The sequence below is a fragment of the Mesoplodon densirostris genome, chromosome 8 (assembly GCF_025265405.1).
Source record: "Mesoplodon densirostris isolate mMesDen1 chromosome 8, mMesDen1 primary haplotype, whole genome shotgun sequence".
NCBI classification, from domain to species: domain Eukaryota; kingdom Metazoa; phylum Chordata; class Mammalia; order Artiodactyla; family Ziphiidae; genus Mesoplodon; species Mesoplodon densirostris.
The window spans coordinates 40,016,590-40,038,057 of record NC_082668.1 but is presented as its reverse complement, the minus strand read 5'-3'; the positions used below and the strand labels follow the sequence as shown (position 1 = coordinate 40,038,057).

General features: G+C 40.7%; 1 pseudogene; it reads left to right on the top strand.

The window, feature by feature from the left end:
• LOC132495488 (coiled-coil domain-containing protein 150-like) overlaps positions 1–10,915 on the top strand; it is a 92,554-nt pseudogene extending 81,639 nt beyond the window's left edge.
• Positions 10,916–21,468: the final 10,553 nt, after the last annotated feature.

The following is a 21,468-nucleotide window of genomic DNA, read 5'->3' as shown; positions in this document are numbered from 1 at the left end:
GCCTATAGGCAAAAAGAGCAAGCCAGTTTTTCCACTGATCATCTTTCTATGTTATTTCCACATTTACTTTCAGCAAACAGAAACAGAATTGAGGCAAGTGGAGCTAATTAAGGATCAGTATCTGAAAAAAAGCTATGAACAGGTAGATGATTTCCACACACTCTGTTTACCATTCACATGAAGTCCCAAACTTGGACAGGTTCACCGACCGTCTCCCTCTTTGTGCCCTACCAGGCACTGAGTATCCAGAAATGTGTATCTGAAATGACTAACCTACAGCAGGAGATGCAGCTGTTGGCCAAGAGCCAACATGATCTGTCAGCTCAGAATAAACAGCAAGAGCTGCAACTCGAGGCAGAGCAGAAGAGGAGGTGGGAGCTGGAGCATCGGTGCCAGGTAAAAGGGTTCCTAAGATTCATCTCAGAGATTACCAGCAAAGGCCATGTGCAAAACCCAGCATGAGGGCACCTGGCTTTTCTAGGCTCTATAGAAGAAGACAAACTTACAAGTCGTTCATCTTAGCTAAGTCCTTAGAATCATATGTAGGAATGAAGCCTGGAGCTTTGACTATGGCACCTCGTCTTCATGTTCAACTTAATAAAAATGATACTCATTTTTAAAGAACGGCTAAAGCTCACATATGCAAAGTACTAGTTACTAAGCAAAACTTGTGAACTTCATAGTCTTTCAGGAACTTTACACCCCTTGGTTCTTCCCCATAGCTCAGATACATCTGTTGCCGTTACAGGACTTTTATCTACTCCCAACCTAATGAAAAGCACATTTTATTACCGAAAAGGGACTTCAAGAGACCATCAAGCTCTTGCCTTCCAACAGAGATTATCTGCTATGAAAAGTATTCCCCAATTCTGGAAAGAGATGTTAATCATCTTTTCTCAGGAGAATCTGTAAATCAAAATCTATAATCATATACACAAATGTATACTGTAGGTTAAACTGAAAATAATAGTTTTTATCTTATAGTCTGGTAGCACTCGGAGTTAGAAAGTACCCCATCATACTTTCATAATTTGGTTGCTCATTTATTACAATATTGAAGCTTTTTCTTCCATATATAGTACATTGGGAGTTTGTCAAAAATCTTTGTATCACGTTTTCAGGAATTGGAAGAAACAGTTAGACACCTGAAGAAATGTAAAGAGGCAACAGAGGATAAACTGAAAGAAGCTAGTGTGGAATCAGAACAGGTAAGCGAGACCCACAGACATGAAGACTTAGACAAGCTTCCTCAGACACGATGACCCTGAAACACAAGTCCGTGTAATATCCTTCAGTAACACAGTTGTCAGGAGTGCAAAAGGCAAGAACCAATACCTTAGTATAGCCTCCGTTATAAAGAATAGTTTTAGATTAAGATTCTGTGTCTTGATGAGACATCATAGAATGCTAAAAGATTGATTGACATTGACTAATATTAACTTGGTCGTCCAAGCCCCTGAAATTCCAGAAATCCCTGGAATTGGGATTGACATATCTACACTAATATGTATAAAATAGATAACCAATAAGAACCTGCTGTATAATAAATAAATAAAATTCAAAGAAGAAGAGATTCTTAAGCTAAAGGTATCACAGTGACATTGCTGCCAGTTTATCCCTTTTGTAGCCATTAAGTTACATGATAATATGACTGTCAGAATGGTATATTAAAAGGAATATGGGGGGGCGGGGTGAAGACGGGGCACTAGGAGGATGCGGAATCCGCGTCTGCTCACAACGAGGGCACCTGGGGGACCACGGACACCTAAGGGGACGGGAGGAACCCCCAGAGACCAGGTAGGACCTGGGGTGTGGGGGGGAGTGAGGGGGGAGGAGAAGCTGAGGTGGGACAGGACTGGCACCTGACGGGCAGCTAGGGGAGGGGAAGGGATTCCATGCCTGAAGGGGGAAATTTGGGTACCACTGGGAGGGCAGAGGATCAAAAGGGAGCAGGGCCAGGTTTCCCCTGCCCACTTGGGCCCCTGGGAGCCTGCTGAGATCCCGGGCCTGACCCTCTGCCCACTGAGGCCCCCTCCAGCTGTGTGGGTCCTGAGGGAGTGGGAGGGAAGGGGGAACAAAAGTAAAGGCTGGACCTGTGGGACTGGCACCCCTGAGGGGTGGCTGGGGGAGGGGAGGAGTTCCTACACCCAGCGGGACCCACCCACGGTTAGGGGTCCAGCAGCAACGGGGGGAGACCCTGGAGGAGACAGTGGGGGAGGGCACAGAGGAATGGAAGGAAACAGGGCCAGCGCTTTCCCTGTTGGGCTCCTGGGCCTAATCCTCGGAGCCTCCCCCCTACTACGCAGAGCCCAAGCCCTGCCCCTACACCCCCCACCCAGGGCCCCACCTCTACACTCAGAGACCCCCTCCAAGGCACTGGGCCTAAACCCTACCCACACACCCTCATTCAGGGCCTTACCTCCAAACTCCAGAACTCCACACTGCAGAGGCCCTCCCTTCCTTCCACCCAGGTCCTAAGCAGAGGCCCTGCCCCACCTTAAACCCCACCCCTGCCTAAGTTCCACCCCTGCCTAAACCCCACCCCCCCCATAGCTAAGGCTTTTTTTTTTTTTCCTCTCTTAGATTGGGGTTCTGTTTTACCTTGTTGACTAATTGTTGATTCTCTTATATTTTTATATTTCCTAATCTTTTATTTTTCTAATTTTATTTTATTCTTTATACTTTGTTATCATTCTCTCCTTTTGGCTTGTACCCCCCCTTTTCTTTTTCTTTTATCTGTTGTGGTTTTATTTTACCTTGTTGCAGTTGTTTCAATTATAGTTTTATATTTCCTAATATATTTTTTATCTTTCTAATTTTATTTTCTTTTCTATTCTTTGATATTGTGCTGCTCTGGTCCTTTTTTTCCTTTTTCTTTTTATTTTTTACAATGCCACAAAACTTGCAAGATCTTGGTTCCCAGGACAGAGGTCAGGCCCGAGCTCCTGTGGTGGGGGCTCCAAGTCTGCTGCACTAACAGAGAACCTCAAACCCCAGGGAATATTAATGGGAGTGAGGCATCCTGGAGGTCCTCATCTCAGCACCAAGACCCGGCTCTATCCAACTTCCTGCAAACTCCAGTGCTGGACGTCTCAGGCCAGACAACCAGTAAGATGATAGATAGGAATACAGCACCACCCATCAAAAAAAAAAAAAAATGAAACGACCAAAAAAAAAAATGTTACAGATGAAGGAACAAGGTGAAAACCTAAAACACAAATAATTGAAGACGAAATAGGCAAGCTACCTGAAAAAGAATTCAGAGTAATGATAGTAAAGGTGATCCAAAATCTCAGAAACAGAATGGAGAAATTACAAGAAACATTTAACAAGGATCTAGAAGAATTAAAGAGCAAACAAACAAACAGTTACTGAAATTAGAAATACTCTAGAAGAAATCAGTAGAAGAATAACTGAGGCAAAAGAATGGATAAGTGAGCTGGAAGATAAGATGGTGGAAATAACTGCCAGGGAGCAGAATAAAAGAATGAAAAGAATTGAGGGCAGTCTCAGAGACTTCTGGGACAACATTAAACACACCAACATTCGAAATATAGGGGTCCCAGAAGAAGAAGAGAAAAAGAAAGGGACTCAGAAAAGATTTGAAGAGATTATAGTTGAAAACTTCCCTAACATGGGAAATGAAATAGTCAATCAAGCCCAGGAAGCACAGAGAGTACCACACAGGATAAACCCAAAGAGAAACGCGCCGAGACACATTAATCAAACTATCAAAAATTAAATACAAGGAAAAAATGTTAAAAGCAGCAAAGGAAAAGCACAAATAACATACAAGGGGAATCCCCATAAGGTTAACAGCTGATTTTTCAGCAGAAACTCTGCAACCCAAAAGGGAGTGGCAGAACATATTTAAAGTGATGAAAGGGAAAAACCTACAACCAATATTACTCTACCCAGCAAGGATCTCATTCAGATTCAACAGAGAAATTAAAACCTTTACAGATAAGCAAAAGCTAAGAGAACTCAGCACCACCAAACCAGCTTTACAACAAATGCTAAAGGAACTTCTCTAGGCAGGAAACACAAGAGAAGGAAAAGACCTACAATAACAAACCCCAAACAATTAAGAAAATGGTAATAGTAGCATACATATCAATAATTACCTTAAATGTAAATGGATTAAGTGCTCCAACCAAAAGACACAGACTGGCTGAATGGATACAAAAACAAGACCCATATATATGCTATCTACAAGAGACCCACTTCAGACCTAGGGACACATACAGACTGAAAGTGAGGGGATAGAAAAAGATATTGCATGCAACTGGAAAGCAAAAGAAAGCTGGAGTAGCAATTCTCATATCAGACAAAATAGACTTTAAAATCAAGACTATTACAAGAGACAAGACACTACATAATGATCAAGGGATTGATCCAAGAAGAAGATATAACAATTGTAAATATTTATGCACCCAACATAGGAGCACCTCAAAACATAAGGCAAATGCTAACAGCCATAAAAGGGGGAAATCAACAGCAACACAATCACAGCAGGGGACTTTAACACCCCACTTTCACCAATGAACAGATCATCCAAACTGGAAAGAAATAAGGAAACACAAGCTTCAAATGATACATTAAACAAGATGGACTTAATTGACATTTATAGAACATTCCATCCAAAAACAACAGAATATACTTTCTTCTCAGGTGCTCATGGAACACTCAGAATAGATCATACCTTGGGTCACAAATCAATCCTCAGTAAATTTAAGAAAATTGAAATCGTATCAAGTATCTTTTCTGACCACAACGCTATGAGACTGGATATCGATTAACTACAGGAAAATATCTGTAGGAAATACAAATACATGGAGGCTAAACAGTACACAGCTAAATAACCAAGAGATCACTGAAGAAATCAAAGAGTAAATCAAAAAAATACCTAGAAACAAATGACAATGAAAACGGCGACACAAAACCTATGGGATGCAGCAGAAGCAGTGCTAAGAGTGAAGTTTATAGCAAAAAAATCCTACCTCAAGAAACAAGAAACATCTCAAATAAACGACTTAACCTTACACCTAAAGCAATTAGAGAAGGAAGAACAAAATAACCCCAAAGTTAGCAGAAGGAAAGAAATCATAAAGATCAGAAATAAATGAAAAAGAAATGAAGGAAACAATAGCAAAGATCAATAAAACTAAAAGCTGGTTCTTTGAGAAGATAAACAAAATTGATAAACCATTAGCCAGACTCATCAAGAAAAAAAAAAGAAGCCTCAAATCAATAGAATTAGAAATGAAAAAGGAGAAGTAACAACTGACACTGCAGAAATACAAAGGATCATGAGAGATTACTACAAGCAACTCTATGCCAATGAAATGGACAACCTGGAAGAAATGGACAAATTATTAGAAATGTACAACCTTCCGAGACTGAACCAGGAAGAAAGAGAAAATATGAACAGTCCGATCACAAGCACTGAAATTGAAACTGTGATAAAAATCTTCCAACAAACAAAAGCCCAGGACCAGATGGATTCACAGGTGAATTCTATCAAACATTTAGAGAAGAGCTAACACCTATCCTTCTGAAATTCTTCCAAAATATAGCAGAGGGAGGAACACGCCCAAACTCATTCTATGAGGCCACCATCACCCTGATATCAAAACCAGACAAAGATGTCACAAAGAAAGAAAACTACAGGCCAATATTGCTCATGAACATAGATGCAAAAATCCTCAACAAAATACTAGCAAACAGAATCCCTACAGCACATTAAAAGGATCATACACCATGATCAAGTGGGGTTTATCCCAGGAATGCAAGGATTCTTCAATATACACAAATCAATCATGTGATACAACATATTAACAAACTGAAGGAGAAAAACCATATGACCATCTCAATAGATGCAGAGAAAGCTTTTGACAAAATTCAAAACCCATTTATGATAAAAACCTTCCAGAAAGTAGGCATATTGTCCTCAATGATGAAAAACTGAAACCATTTCCTCTAAGATCAGGAAGAAGACAAGGTTGCCCACTCTTACCACTATTATTCAGCATAGTTTTGGAAGTTTTAGCCACAGCTATCAGAGAAGAAAAAGAAATAAAGGGAATGCAAATCAGAAAAAAAAAGAAGTAAAACTTTCACTGTTTGCAGATGACATGATACTATACATAGAGAATCCTAAAGATGCTACCAGAAAACTATTAGAGCTAATCAATGAATTTGGTAGTGTAGCAGGATACAAAATTAATGCACAGAAATCTCTTGCATTCCTATACACTAATGATGAAAAATCTGAAAGTGAAATTAAGGAAACACTCCCATTTACCATTGCAACAAAAAGAATAAAATACCTAGGAAGAAACCTACCTAAGGAGAAAAAAGACCTGTATGCAGAAAACTGTAAGACACTGATGAAAGAAGTTAAAGATGATACAAACGGATGGAGAGGTATACCATGTTCTTGGATTGGAAGAATCAACATTTGTGAATATGACTATACTACCCAAAGCAACTTACAAATTTCACAATTTGTATGGAAACACAAAAGACCCCGAATAACCAAAGCAATCTTTAGAAAGAAAGACAGAGCTGGAGGAATCAGGCTCCCAGACTTCAGACTATACTTAAAGCTACAGTTATCAAGACAGTATGGTACTGGCACAAAAACAGAAATATAGATCAATGGAACAGGATAGGAGGCCCAGAGATAAATCCACTCACATATGGTCACCTTATCTTTGATAAAGGAGGCAAGAATATACAATGGATAAAAGACAGCCTCTTCAATAAGTGGTGCTGGGAAAACTGGAGAGCTTCATGTAAAAGAATGAAATTAGAACACTCCCTAACACCATACACAAAAATAAACTCAAAATGGATTAAAGATCTAAATGTAAGGCCAGACACTACCAAACTCTTAGAGGAAAACATAGGCAGAACACTCTATGACATAAATCACAGCAAGATCCTTTTTGACCCACCTCCTAGAGAAATGGAAATAGAAACAAAAACAAATGGGACCTAATGAAACTTAAAATCTTTTGCACAACAAAGGAAACCATAAACAAGATGAAAAGACCACCCTCAGAATGGGAGAAAATATTTGCAAATGAAGCAACTGACAAAGGATTAATCTCCAAAATACACAAGCAGCTCATGCAGCTCAATATCAAAAAACAGAAAACCCAATCCAAAAATGGGCAGAAGACCTAAAGAGACATTTCTCCTAAGGAGATACAGATGGCGAACAAACACATGAAAAGATGCTCAACATCACTAATCATTAGAGAAATGCAAGTCAAAACTACAATGAGGTATCACCTCACACCAGTCTGAATGGCCATCATCAAAAAATCTACAAACAACTGGGCTTCCCTGGTGGCGCAGTGGTTGAGAGTCCACCTGCCGATACAGGGGACACGGGTTCATGCCCCGGTCCGGGAAGACCCCACATGCCGCGGAGCATCTGGGCCCGTGAGCCATGGCCACTGAGCCTGCACGTCCAGAGCCTGTGCTCCGCAACGGGAGAGGCCACAACAGTGAGAGGCCTGCGTACTGCAAAAAAAAAAAAAAAAAAAAAAAAATCTACAAACAATAAATGCTGGAGAGTGTGTGGAGAAAAGGGAACCCTCTTGCACTGTTGGTGGGAATGTAAATTGATACAGCCACTATAGAGAACAGTATGGAGTTTCCTTAAAAAACTAAAAATAGAACTAGCATACGACCCAGCAATCCCACTATTGGGCATACACCCTGAGAAAACCGTAATTCAAAAAGAGTCATGTACCACAATGTTCACTGCAGCTCTATTTACAATAGCCAGGACATGTAGCAACCTAAGTGTCCATCAACAGATGAATGGACAAAGATGTGGCACACATATACAATGGAATATTACTCGCCATAAAAGTAAACGAAATTGAGTTATTTGTACTGAGGTGAATGGACCTAGAGTCTGTCATAAAGAGTGAAGTAAGTCAGAAAGAGAAAATCAGATACCGTATGCTAACATATATATGGAATCTAAAAAAAAAAAAAGAACAAAAAAGGTCATGAAGAACCTAAGGGCAAGACGGGAATAAAGACACAGACCTACTAGAGAATGGACTTGAGGATAAAGGGAGGGGGAAGGGTAAGCTGGGACGAAGTGAGAGAGCGGCATGGACATATACACACTACCAAACGTAAACTAGATAGCTAGTGGGAAGCAGCCGCATAGCACAGGGAGATCAGCTCGGTGCTTTGCGACCACCTAGAGGGGTGGGATAGGGAGGGTGGCAGGGAGGGAGACGTAAGAGGGAAGAGATACGGGAACATATGTATATGTATAACGGATTCACTTTGTTATAAAGCAGAACCTAACACACCATTGTAAAGCAATTATACTCCAATAAAGATGTTTTAAATAATTAATTAATTAATTAAAAGGAATATGGACTCGTCTCTTGTGAGTTTGCCAACAGTGACACTTACTGGGCCCTTAAGGAAGTTACATTTACTTTCTGTGACTCATCAGTTACCACTTCTATAATAGTCAGGAAGTTATTACCTACCACTGTTACTCTGATAGATGGCTTGGAGTAAGTTTCAATAAACGTTGGCTCCATTCTCATTCACCATACAAGAGGAGACATGATGTACAATGAATGTCATTTCAAGCATCTTTCCCTCCACTTCCGATAAAGAGAAAAGTGGGGTTTGGTTTGGGGGTGGATGGGAGTGTGTCTGTCGTCAGGATGCACAAACAGACCTGGAAAATACTTCAGCTTTGTAGCTTTCTAAAAGTTAAATGACAAGCAGAGCTCTATTTTCTTATCTCACTATTTTGTACTCACACTGTGACCTGGTTAATACAGGACAAGTACATAGTAGCACAAATTTATAAAGGACCTATTATATGGCTGGTGCCGTGCTAGGTGATGGAGCTACAGGGTGAAGAAGCCAGAAGAAGCCCCTGCTCTCATCAAGCTTGCCTTCTCCCAAGCAAGAGAGAAATACACTCGTCTCTGAGACCTCAGCGTCAAAACATGAAAATGCTGTCCATGAACCATAAATAATCAAAGGGGGAAAACCAGTCATTTTACTTTTTATTCTAGAGGATATGTTCTACAGCTATTTTGAAGCAACCTTTATATATAATAAAAACCTGTTGGCTCTACCTTCAAAATCACAAAATATCCCAAATACATAGAAAAGTGCTAGGCACATATAGGCACTCAATAAATATTTGTCAAGTAAATGAATACTGATTCTAGATAATCTTCAAAGGCAGACTATTAGAGGGACTGTTTTCAAGTCTAACAGATCATTTGGAAGTTTGTGCTTAGGAACTAAAGTATAAAATATTTTGATAAAGGAAATAAAAAATACCATTTACACTAAGCTGGCCCAGTGTTTTTACTAATTCATTCTATTACCTTTATAAAGCACAGCAGGAAAATCTAGGCTTTACAGTTCAGGGACTTTGGAGAAGTGTTTAGTCTTAGAGAACAGAACTCAAAGTGTGGTTTGAACTACCACATGAATGTTCAGTGCCATCTTGTACTTTCACTCCTATCTTAACTTTCTCCCAAGCCCTCTCACCTCAGTTCACATCCAGGAAATATTAACAAATGCATGAAAATCAGCAGGTTTGCATTCATTGTTTAACTCCATATTCAGAAATTATTCTCTCATCTATAGGAGGATATGTATTATGCAAACAGGTTGCAAAGACCATGCAGTTAGAATTTGAGTCTTTTAATATCTAGGTAAAGTCTCTTGAACTGGCAACTATGGGAAGAAAACTTCCAGTTTAACTAATATGAAGCCCATTTGCTAATTGTGGGGGGAAATAAAGCTTTTAAATTATACAGTGTAAAAGGAAAGAGTCTCGGGCTTCCCTGGTGGCGCAGTGGTTGAGAGTCCGCCTGCTGATGCAGGGGACACGGGTTCGTGCCCTGGTCCGGGAAGATCCCACACGCTGCGGAGCAGCTGGGCCCGTGAGCCATGGCCGCTGAGCCTGCGCGTCCGGAGCCTGTGCTCCGCAACGGGAGAGGCCACAACAGTGAGAGGCTCGTGTACCGCAAAAAAAAAAAAAAAAAAAAAAAGAGTCTCTTGAACTAATACACAAAAAGATTAAGTGTTCCTTTGTTGTAAATTTTAATGAGAACATTTGTATGTGCAGGTAACAGCTAAAGTGCAAGAAGCTTGGCTCTGGTTTAAGTGCAAATGCGATGGCCCACAACTTGAGCTGATCAAAAACCCGTTGCAGAGGGAAGACAGGTGGCGGAAAGAGGTGGAATATTTGTGTGTCTTAAGCAATTCTGGATTTGTTCCTTCTCAGATTTCTAATTACACAAATTCTCTCTTCATCCAGCTACTCTCCACTAATCTGTAGATTTCTTTAAACTACTGTTTGGAAAACCAATGAACTGAATTTCTTTCTTAAAAGTTCTACCTCTCCCAAGCTGTCTAGTTTAGAACCACCTATCTTGAAAAAAAAATGACATCCATAAAGACAAAATAGGCCCTCAGCTCTGCATTTAGTTTCTAACAGTTTTGGGGTGTGTTTTCTTTCCAATAGGACCAAGATAAAAGGCACAGCAGCATATCCGATCAGTCTGCTCTACATTGATGGGAGAATAAACAGAATCTTAGACTTGTGCCCAAGAAGTGAGATTCTGAAGTAAAGAGAAGGTGGTGTCCTTGACAGAGGAGCTTCTTCACTTAGAACAGCTACATCACCCTGATTCCCTGAGCCCAGCAACTAGGGCTGGGCTGTTTCCACCGTCATCAGGACATGAAGTCTTTGATGCGGACTGAAGATTTTGGACCTGAGTTTATCCTTTTATGAACTCTTTGATATCAATACAGAACCACCCCATCTTTTTTGTCCCTTTCCCCATTTTCCACCCAGTAAGTTTATATTAATGTGTTGTATGATAGGAGATGCTGTTGGCTATTGTTTTAAGTAAATTTTATCAAAAAGCATTTAATGAGGTACTGGATGATTTGGCAACTAAATGATATGATACTTTATTTCAGTGAAATGTCCTGGTCTAACATCTAGTAGATACTCCCTGGAAATACGATCACCTGAAAAGTGGTAAAAACTCTCCCACTGTCTAGTAAACATATACCCTTCTATGCTGGGTAATTACTAGCACACCTTTTATAAGACCATATCTCTGTTCGTATATAAGATATCTCAGAGGTTGTATTTGCAGGTTCCTTGGACATTTACAAAGAAGTTTATTCAACTCTGTTCCAGGAGATTATGCCTGACCAATGTAGCTCTCCCTTACTATAGTAAGCAATAAATTCAGCTTTATCTTCTCATTTCAGATTAAGTAATCCAGATTTAAAGTATGTAAACAGCTGGCATAATACCTGGCTTAATTGATGCTCAAGTAATGGTAGCTGCTGATAATAGTATTAGGACCTAAATCAAATGAGCAATTATAAAATTAGAATATCAAATATAAGACTCAGAGGTTGATGAGCCCACCACTCAATATCTAATATAAAAAAAAAACACAGCTGGGGACTTCCCTGGTGGTGCAGTGTTTAAGAATCCACCTGCCAATGCAGGAGACATAGGTTCAATCCCTGGTCCAGGAAGATCCCACATGCCGCAGAGCAACTAAGCCCATGTGCCACAACTACTGAAGCCTGCACTCTAGGGCCTGCGTGCTGCAACTACTGAGCCCGCATGCTGCAACTACTGCAGCCCGCGCACCTAGAGCCCATGCTCCGCAACAAGAGAAGTCACCACAATGAGAAGCCCACGAGCCCATGCTCCGCAACAAGAGAAGTCACCACAATGAGAAGCCCACGCACTGCAACAAAGAGTAGCCCCTGCTCTCTGCAACTAGAGAAAGCCACGTGCAGCAACGAATACCCAAGGCAGCCCCAAATAAATAAATAAATAAAAATAGAACAAAATACTAAAAAATAAAAAAACACAGCTGAATTTATTGCTTACCTGTGGTAGGGGAGAGATAAGTTAGTCAGACAGTGGCCTCCCTGATCAGAGCAAACTGCTGATCTTATATAGGGTTTTGAGGAAGCATGGAGTTCAAGCACTGGAAGAGTTTCAGAGGTTTAAGTGGGTTGGCATCATCTGCAGATGTGTAGTACTTGAGTGAGACTATTGTTGATTAATTGACATTCAGAGGCAAGTTTCCTGGAGGGCATCCATTTCTGTGTCTGACTTTCAAGAGTGAGGGACTCACTGATTGGCAGGCTGGTAAAAGCCTCCTTAAGTTGTCTAACTCCTATAGTATTTATCCCTTTGGAGGTAAGGAGGTATTGCCAATTTGATGGTATTGGGGAGTCAGAATCTTGAAACAGCCTAACTAAGAGCCCCAGAGAACAATTAACCTGGTCCTGGGGTGGCACTGAAAACCTTGGTCCTGAAATATGCATAGGAACAAAGATCCCAATTGCTGCACAGGAGAGATGATCAATCTTAATGGGTTGCAAATGAGTGTTGTCGTGAGTCACATGCCAAGAATATTAATATCCTCATCCAGAACAAGAGGAGAATTACAGAGTTAGACTGGTGATCATTTCTAGTCAAGATGATAGTTAAAACAGCCTAATTAGTGTGATGATTTGTTAAAGCATTTCTATGATACTTTAGAAGTGTTTCTATAGTACGTTTAGAGTATCTATCATATATACTAGCTTCTATTGTGACCCTCTACTTTCATTTGAAATAACAAAAAAACAGACAAAATATGAAACAATGGTTTTTAAGAGACTGGACATCAAGCAACAAAGCACTCTCATCCCTGAAAGAAAGGGAACAAGTGAGGTGAGCCCTATTGTTGCCTCCACGACTTACAGCCTTGAGGGAGTTCAGGCTGTGATGCAAGGAGTGGAAATCAGGATGGGTTCCCTGGGTTAAGGAATGAGAATTGAGAGTCCGGGGAGACACAGGCTGCAAGCGTTCCAGGACAGAGGATGGGAGAGGAGAGAGCCGCACAGAGGGAGCACGTCAGAGACGCCCACAAGGTCCTCTCTGAGTACTGAGCTGAGTACTGGGCAGCACATGCCTTTGGGGAATCTACCTAAGGCTGGAGAAAAGGCCATCCAAAAGGGTTAGAAGTGACAGTGCCCAGCATGCACGTGCACGCACACGTGCGTGCATGCAGTACCAGTTCTCACCAGCCAGAATTGGCAACCTGGTGATTTCCGGGCACTGGGTAGTATCCAACAGGGCCTGGCCTCAGTGGTAGTGGATAGTGAGCCCTGGAGTCAACACAGCTCTGCTCCTAACACGGCCTAACAGCATGGCCCCAAGTGACCCATTTCCAAGTAACTGTGTTCCAAAACAGAGCTTAAGAATATTTAGAAGGATACAAAAAAATATGGTACCCATCAAGGTAGAATCACGATTTCTGGCAAAATTATCAGGCATGCAAAGAAGCAGGAAAATAGGGCCCATAATGAGAAAATCAAAATTGACCCAGAACTAACACAAACATTAGAGTTGACAGACAAGGACATTAAAACAATTATTGTAACTATTCTATATATTCAAAGAATATTATATCAGTAGATGGTAATATGAGAAAAAGAAAGTGGCAATAGTTTATAATTATTTAGTTAACTAGTAGAAAAATGATGAGAGATTTCCTTTAGCAATAGAGATTTACTGCCTGTGGTAACATCAGATTTAAAGGTGAGACTAACACAAGACCTGAAGATGCTTTGACTAATTTCTTGAAGACTGTAATTGTTCTGAAGCAAGGAGACTAAGCCATGGCTTCTACTGATTTAAGGGACAGGCAGTGCCATGTTTCTAACACCCCTAGAGCACGGCCTAACCATTTCATGTCAGTACAAAAAGAGATTTATGAAAATCTAGGAAGAATCAATCTGAACTCTAATTGACTTTGTTCCAGTTAGCCTGTCTGTAAAGTCTTTTACCCTTGGGGATTCTGAGACCATAGCTATTTCTTTGGTAATTTTTTGGTCAGCTTTATTGAGGTATAACTGACATTAAATTATAAGATATTTAAAGTATACATTGTAATAATTTGATATTCACTGTGAAAGATTCTTCTCAACTTGCTAATTAACACATCCATCACCTCACATCTTTCTTAAAAAAAATGTGGTGACAGCATTTAATTTCTACTCTGTTAGTAAATTTTAGTTATACAAGACAGTATTTTCAACCACAATCATCATGTTATACGTTATCTTATAACTGAAAGTTTGTACCCTTTTCCCAACTGCTTCCTATTTCCTCTACCTCCCAACCCCTGGAAATCACTTTTCTAATCTCTGTTTCTATGAGTTTGACCTTTTTTGGGGGGATTCCACATGTAAGTATCTTTGGTAATTCCTTGAGTCATTTCTTTAGGCTAGTGTAGGTAATCTAATGTCACATCAGCTATAATTTGATAATATGAAAGGGCTGCAGTATATTTTCTCTGGAAGTAGATCCTGCCTATTAACTCTGTAGGTGCCACAAAGAAGAAAGGAATATTTCTCCAGCAGAGATCCCAAAGTATCAGGTATGGGCTGAGACTTAGAATTGTTGTAAATTCTCAGTTTTCAGAGCGGTTCTAGTAGACCAAATCAAATCAAGTTTATTTCTTCTCAAGCTTCTATGATTACATTTTCAAATTCTTCATCATCTTTTATCATGTCAGTCATTTTTACATTAAGACAAAATTCTCTCTCTCTCTCTCACTGTAAGTCATTTTGCTTTTTAGACAACCTCAAAACTCCTCTGAGGATCTGATGTTCCAGAGTAGCAGGATTAAGGGTAGAGAACACTAATATCAACAAGAATGCTATATTGTTCCACTTGGTAGTTTAGAGGAAGGACAAGGAACTGTTGTGGGCTCAGGTCTCCCTCAGAGCGGCCATGATTAGACAGATTTTGGATTGTCCTTCAGCTTCTTAGCCAGAATTGAACAATTGTTATTTCAGTGCTCCTTTCACTTGCACTATTCTCCTGGCTTCTTTACCTACAGGCTTCCAATTCTTAACAGAAGACCTTTTGGTCTAGTTTTTATCTCAGGGGTCAATTTTTATCTAGAGAGCCATAGCTTGTTTACTCTCTAAGCCTCTCTAAAAACAGCTGGCCACATATTATATATTTTCTAAAAATAGTTTCACATTTCAATTTTTTTCTTAATAAGTTCTCTAGTTTATATTTGAGCCTGTTTTAAAAAAGGGAGGACTAGTCCTCCTTTACTTCAGCTGTGGGGTCTACCCCAGAATACTTTCGAAAAAAGAGGAGGTTTTCTAAGAAATTTGACTATTTGATAATATTTGACATCTCTCTTCTCAAGAGTGTTTATTCTGGGCTTTTATCTCTGGTGATCTCTCACTTCATTGAGTGAGATGGCTCTATGGTGGCACCACACTATAATGTTTTCTCCACCTTGGATTTCCTTGGGCAATAGGGACTCTGTAAACCATTTGCTAATGTAATCCCTTTTCTAAATGGTCAGAAACGATGAACAATACATAGAAGACTAAAACAGACTGGAATATTTCCTGATTACCAGCCCCAGCAGAGTGCTTTTCTTTTCTTATATAATTCTAATAAGAGATCAGGATTGAGTCTCATTGGAAGGATTGGTCCAATGCCACCCTCAAAGAATCACTGTGACTTGAAAGATGAATTGTATACTGACTGGTTAGGTCTCTATGTGAGATGTGTCCATCTCTGAAACTGAGGGTGGTCCCCAAAGGAAATCTAAGTGATATTTCCAGAAGAAAGGGGAAATGGAGGTGGACCAGATCAAAACCATAGATGTCAAAAGTTTGTAAGTGGAGAAAATACACCAAGGTCACTAGTGAACTTCATTTACACTGCAGCCAGAAAGCTTTGAGTAGCGGATAGGGTCCTCATACTGACACTCGTTTTCCTCCAGAGCACTAATGGACAGCCACAAGCTGTCAAGTTCTTCCCGAAGCTTTTAAAACTATTTCATTAGTAACCTATGTATAGGGGCTTTCAGGTAACTAAAGACATGGCAGCTACTTAGCTGTCTGCCTCCTAATATTCCCTTCACAAGCAATATGAAACAAGAAAGAAAAAGTAAATTCTACACAAAACCATACTCTATGTAACTCGAAGGCAGATAATGTCAAATCTTCAAAATAATTAAGTAAAATGAGGAGAAAAAAAAAATCACCAAATCCCCATGCATGGCTCTCTCCCACTTCTGCCCCACCTCCCTCAATAAAAGGCTCTGTGGCAGACAAAGGTAGACCAAAATAACTGCAGTGAAGACAGAAAAAGGAAACTAAGGAAGGAGTCTAAGGTTGATCTGGAACTGCCACCACAAAGACTAAATGCACCCTAAATCTGGAAATACTAAAAAGTGTCCAGGCAGATCAGAGCATGAACTACAGGAAAGGGACTTCAAAGTACATACATGATTTAAAAGGTACAGGCATGATTTAAGGGGGCAGTCATCAAAATGCATAGATTCTGGAGGAGTAAAAAAGGCAAAAGGGAGAAGCCCTCTTTCGAAAGTGTTAAGGGGAAAGAGAAAAAAGGAAAATTTTAGGGCCAGTAAGAAAAAAGACAAGCATAAAATATCACACCTGTGAACAAGAGGAAAGTTAAGTCCGTACAGAGCTACTGCAGAAAGTCAGGAAGTGAAATTCCCTACATTTCAACTGAGGAAAATTTCCAATAGGCATTCATGGAGGAGGACACGAAAAGTGAACATTCCAAACAAATGTATTTCAGACAAACTTTTGAGGACACGATAAACCACTGGGAAACAAATTCAAAAACTGAGACCAGAAATGGACAAAAATCAGAAGTAAAAGGAGAGTTGTTTAAACTCAGGAAAGAAATGGAAGGAAAAGACAAAATTGTCTCAGAAATGAGGAATAAGTTACAAGATGCTCAAGGGAGAACAGATTCAGATGAAAATAACAGTCATTGAAGAAAGGCAGGAAAACAACCAAGAAAATGAAAATTGTATAAAGAAGTTCAGAGAAAATGTAAATGGAATGGAAAATAGGCAAAGAAGGAATAATAATTGTGTTATTGGAGGCCCTGAGGAAGAAAAAACAGTAGAATAGAAGTAATATTTTAACCTACAGCCCAAGCACACTTTCCAAAACTAGAAAAAAATATGTATATCTGAATCTACATTATAAGGATGCTGTGGGTACCCTGGGAAAACTGATCAACTTTGAGACATATTCTAATAAAACTATTAGATTTCAAAGACAAAACGTTATCAAAGTCTACAGGCAAAAAGATCAAATAACTTAAAAGGCAAAAGAAACTGGCAATAGACATTTAAAAACCAACACACCAAGCAAAGCAACAGCGCAGCAGTGTGGTAGGCAGAATTCTAAGGCCCTGAGATTCCCTACACTCTGATATGCATGCCTACACCATCCCTGGGACTGTGAAAATGGTGATTTTACTCATGATTCAATTATATGTTACAACTGACTTTAAGAAAGGAAGAGTATCCTGGTCTAATCACGTGAGTCTTTTAAAAACTGTTTTCCCCACCTGGTTACAGAAGGGGAAGTCAGAGATTTGAAGCACAAGATTTCACGTGCCCTTGCTGCCTTGAAGATGGAGAAGGCCACATGGCAAAGAATGCAGGTGTCCTCTAGGAGCTGAGAACAGCCCCCGGTTGAAAACCAGCAAGGAAATGTTGACCTCAGTCCTAAAACTGCAAAAAAAAAAAAATTCTGCCAACAACCAGGTTGAGCTTCAAAGCAAATTCTTCCCTAGACCTCCAGAGAGAAGCACAGCCTTGCTGATACCTTGCTTTCAGCCTATGAAACCCTGAGTGAGACTCTAGCCTCGCTGTGTCTGTATTCCTGATGCACAGAAACTATGAAATAATAAGTGTGTATTATTTTAAGGGTTTAAGGTAGCAGCAATAAAGAAGTTAATACAAGTAGCATTTTTTTAAAACTCTAAGAATGTGTTAAAAAAAAAAACTCAAAGAATGTGTGTGAACCAAGGATTTTATATCCAGATACATTGTCCTTCAAATAGCAAGACTAAGAAAATTGGTTAGAAACATATAAAAACTTAGAGAATTCTGTACCCATCAGCCCTTCTTAAGGAATTTGCAATAGCAGAGGTCAGCAAACTTTCTCTGTAAAGGGCCTGATGGTAGATATTATGGGCTTTGAGGGTCATATATGGTTTCTGTCACTCATTATTTTTTGGTTTGTGTGTGTGTGTTTTATACAATCCTTTAAAAATAAGGAGAAAAATTCTTAGCTCACAAGCCATATAAAAATGGGCTATGGGCCATATTTGCCTGTGGGCCTTATTTGAACAACCTCTGTATTAAGGATGAGCCTCATCCAACCAAGTGATAACTGGGAAAATTTCAGGCAAAGGACTGATGGTGTGAGCATTTAAAAATATATAAAGCAATATATGAAGCAAAGGTCAGAATGACAATGGAAAACTGATGTACAAATGTTACATATTATGACAAAGCAGAAATGCAACTACAAAAATGGCAAAAAGAAGAAGGAAATACAAAAATAGAATAATGTTATATAGGCCACAGGAGGGCATTAAAGGATAAAAAAAACCTTGATAAACCAGATAGCCAAAGGTTAAATAAGGAAACTGGACTAACAGCTTTTTAAAAAGTACAAGCAAGGGAGGCAGTTCAAGACGATGATGTAGGAAGATTCTGGACCCACCTCCTCCTACGGACACACTGAATCTACAGCTATATATGGGACAATTTCCTCTGAAAACTAGCTGAGCATCTCTACATGGGGAAAATGAGCAAAAGGCCACATCAAAGTGGTAGGAGAGGCTGAGATCCAATTTCATCACAAACCCCATCCCTGGCATGGCAACCCACAATCAGGAGGAAACATAAACACAGAGCTGCTCCCTGAGGAGTGAAGGGTTTGTACCCCAAAAAAGGCACCCCAACTTTTAAGATTTGCACATGAGAGACAAGCCTCCAAAACATCTGGCTTTGAAATCCAACAGGGCTCATGTCCATGAGACCCAAAGGGCTGCAGCAATCTGAGAAATGGCCCTTGAAGGGCTTGCATGAACTCACCATGGGGCCCAGCACAGAAGCAGCCATTAGAAAAGCACTTCGACTTTACAAGAAAGAGATTCAACTGCTAATCTTAAAGCATCCACCAGAAGGGTGGGATGCGCTGCAATACTCTCCAGGGACGGAGGATGGTGGGCACCATTTTCACACTCTCCCTCTGCATTGCTAAAGCCAGTGGGTGCCTTTTATTCTCACCCCTTGGCAGGTGTCATCTCCACCCTCCAACCAGGGAGTGCCATCCTCACTAAAACTTTAATTTTGCTAAACCTAGAGTTGCCATCTCTTTTCCCCACTCTAGACCTTTGTTTTCTCTGCTTGGGGTGGGCTCCATCTTTGTGCTCTCTCTCTACTGTGCTCCAGAGTGTCAGCATCTCCCAGAGGGGAGGTTTTATATGCATCTGGTGCCTGGTTTTTGTGGGTGCCGGCCACAGGATGCCCCTTGATCACTTGGCTCTGGAGGCCTGGGGGCTTACATTCCTGGGTGCCAGAGGACTGTCACAATCAGAGACAGTTCTTGGCAGACTACTACCCCCAGGGCACTGCAAAGATAGCCTACTAAAACATACGTATCACAGAGTTTCTGAGAAAGAGGCCTATTTGCTCGTCCAGGAGCTCTGACCTGAGCGGCAGGCTTTACTGGTCTGGCACGCTTCTAGGAGGTGATCTTGGGTAAGAGAGGCTGGTGGGCACAATCTTTGTGCTCTCCCCCTGCTTCACTCCAGCTTGCTGGTATATTCCAGAAAGGAGCTTATATACTTGTTTGGTGCCCCAATTTTTGCAGCTGCCACCAGGGAACACCTCTACATTTTCTGGCTCTGGTGGCTTACACTATGGGTCCCACAGAACTATAGCCAGGAGAAAGAATTCTTAAACAGCTACCACCCTTAGGGCACAGCAAGAGGCAAGGAGCTCAGGAGAGCCAGGAGCTCAGTCTTCTTATGAAAGAGGCCTAAAAGTTTAGCATCACTGATGCAGCATAGGGGCAAGGCTTCTAATTAAAAACACACCAAGGGCTGACTGTAAACCTTTCTAGAGACTGCAGAGGGCAGGCACAGCCTTCATGCTCTCCCTCCAGAGCAGGTACTGGCACTCCAGAATGCCAGTATTGCTTGGGCGGGAGCTCTTACACATGTCTAGCGCCCCAGTTTTTACCTCTGGTGCCCTGGTTTCTGTGGCTGCCACCCAGGAAACATCCCTTTATCACCTGGCTCTGGTAGCCACAGGGGCTCACCTTCCTGGGTTCCACAGGACTGTAACAATAGAAGAGAGAATTCTTGGCAGACTGCCACCCCCAGGGCACTGCACAGACAGAAGCCTGAAACACACCTTTGGTCTTTCTGTGAAAGAGGTATTTACTTATCCTGGAGCTTTGGCCTAAGGGACAGGATTCAGGTATAGCATGCATTTAGAGGCATGTGGAGGTGCTCTCAAGAAATATGGGCAAGAGGACACCATCTACACTCTCTCCCTCTGCCTTACTCCCAGAAAAGCAACTTATACACTCCTCTGGAGCCTTGATTTTTGCAGCTGTTGCCCAGGGAACACCTCCAGATCACCTGGCTCTAGGGGCCAGCAGGACTTATGCCTGCAGTTCCATAGGACTGTATATATTTGCATGCTTTAAAAGCTGCTGCCTGAAGGTCTGGCTTCTAAATCTGCCTGAATCAAGGTGCTGACTGAAATACCCCTCTGTGGAACACTGACAGGTCTTGGCACACCCTCAACTACTGGGAACTATTAAAAATAAAATAGGCCGTGTGGACAGTCACAAAGGATTGAGAGACAACGAAGAGCTGGGGCAGGGCTGAATGATAAGGTTCATCTCCTACACAAGGTCACTCCTTCAAGACAGAGAGGTAGTTGTTTCGTCTACTATATAGAAACCAACAAAGAGTCATGTAAAATGAAGAAATTGAGGAATATGTTCCAAATAAAGGAAGAAGATAAAACCTATGAAACAGAGATAAGTAATTTAGCTGATAAAGAGTTCAATAATGGTCATAAAAATGCTCACCAAACTGGGGAGAACAATGGATGAACCTAGTGAGAACTTTAATAAAGAGATGAAAAATATAAGAAAGTACCAAATAGAAGTCACAGAACTGAAGAACACAGTAACAGAAATGAAAAATATACTAAAGGGTTTCAACAGCAGAGTAGATGAAGCAGAAGAAAGGATCAATCAACTCAAAGGCCAGGCAGTGGAACTCACCCAATCAGAGCAGCAAAAAGAAAAAGAATGAAAAAAGTTAAGATGCCCTAAGTGACTATGGGACATCAAGCATATTAACATTCACATTAAAGGGGTCCCAGAAGGAGAAGAGAGAGAGAAAAGGGCAGGAAACTTATTTGCAGAAATAATGGCTTAAAACTTCCCTAACATGGGAAAGGAAATAGACATCCAGATCCAGAAAGTCTAGGGAGTTCCAAAAAAGATGAACCCAAAGAGATC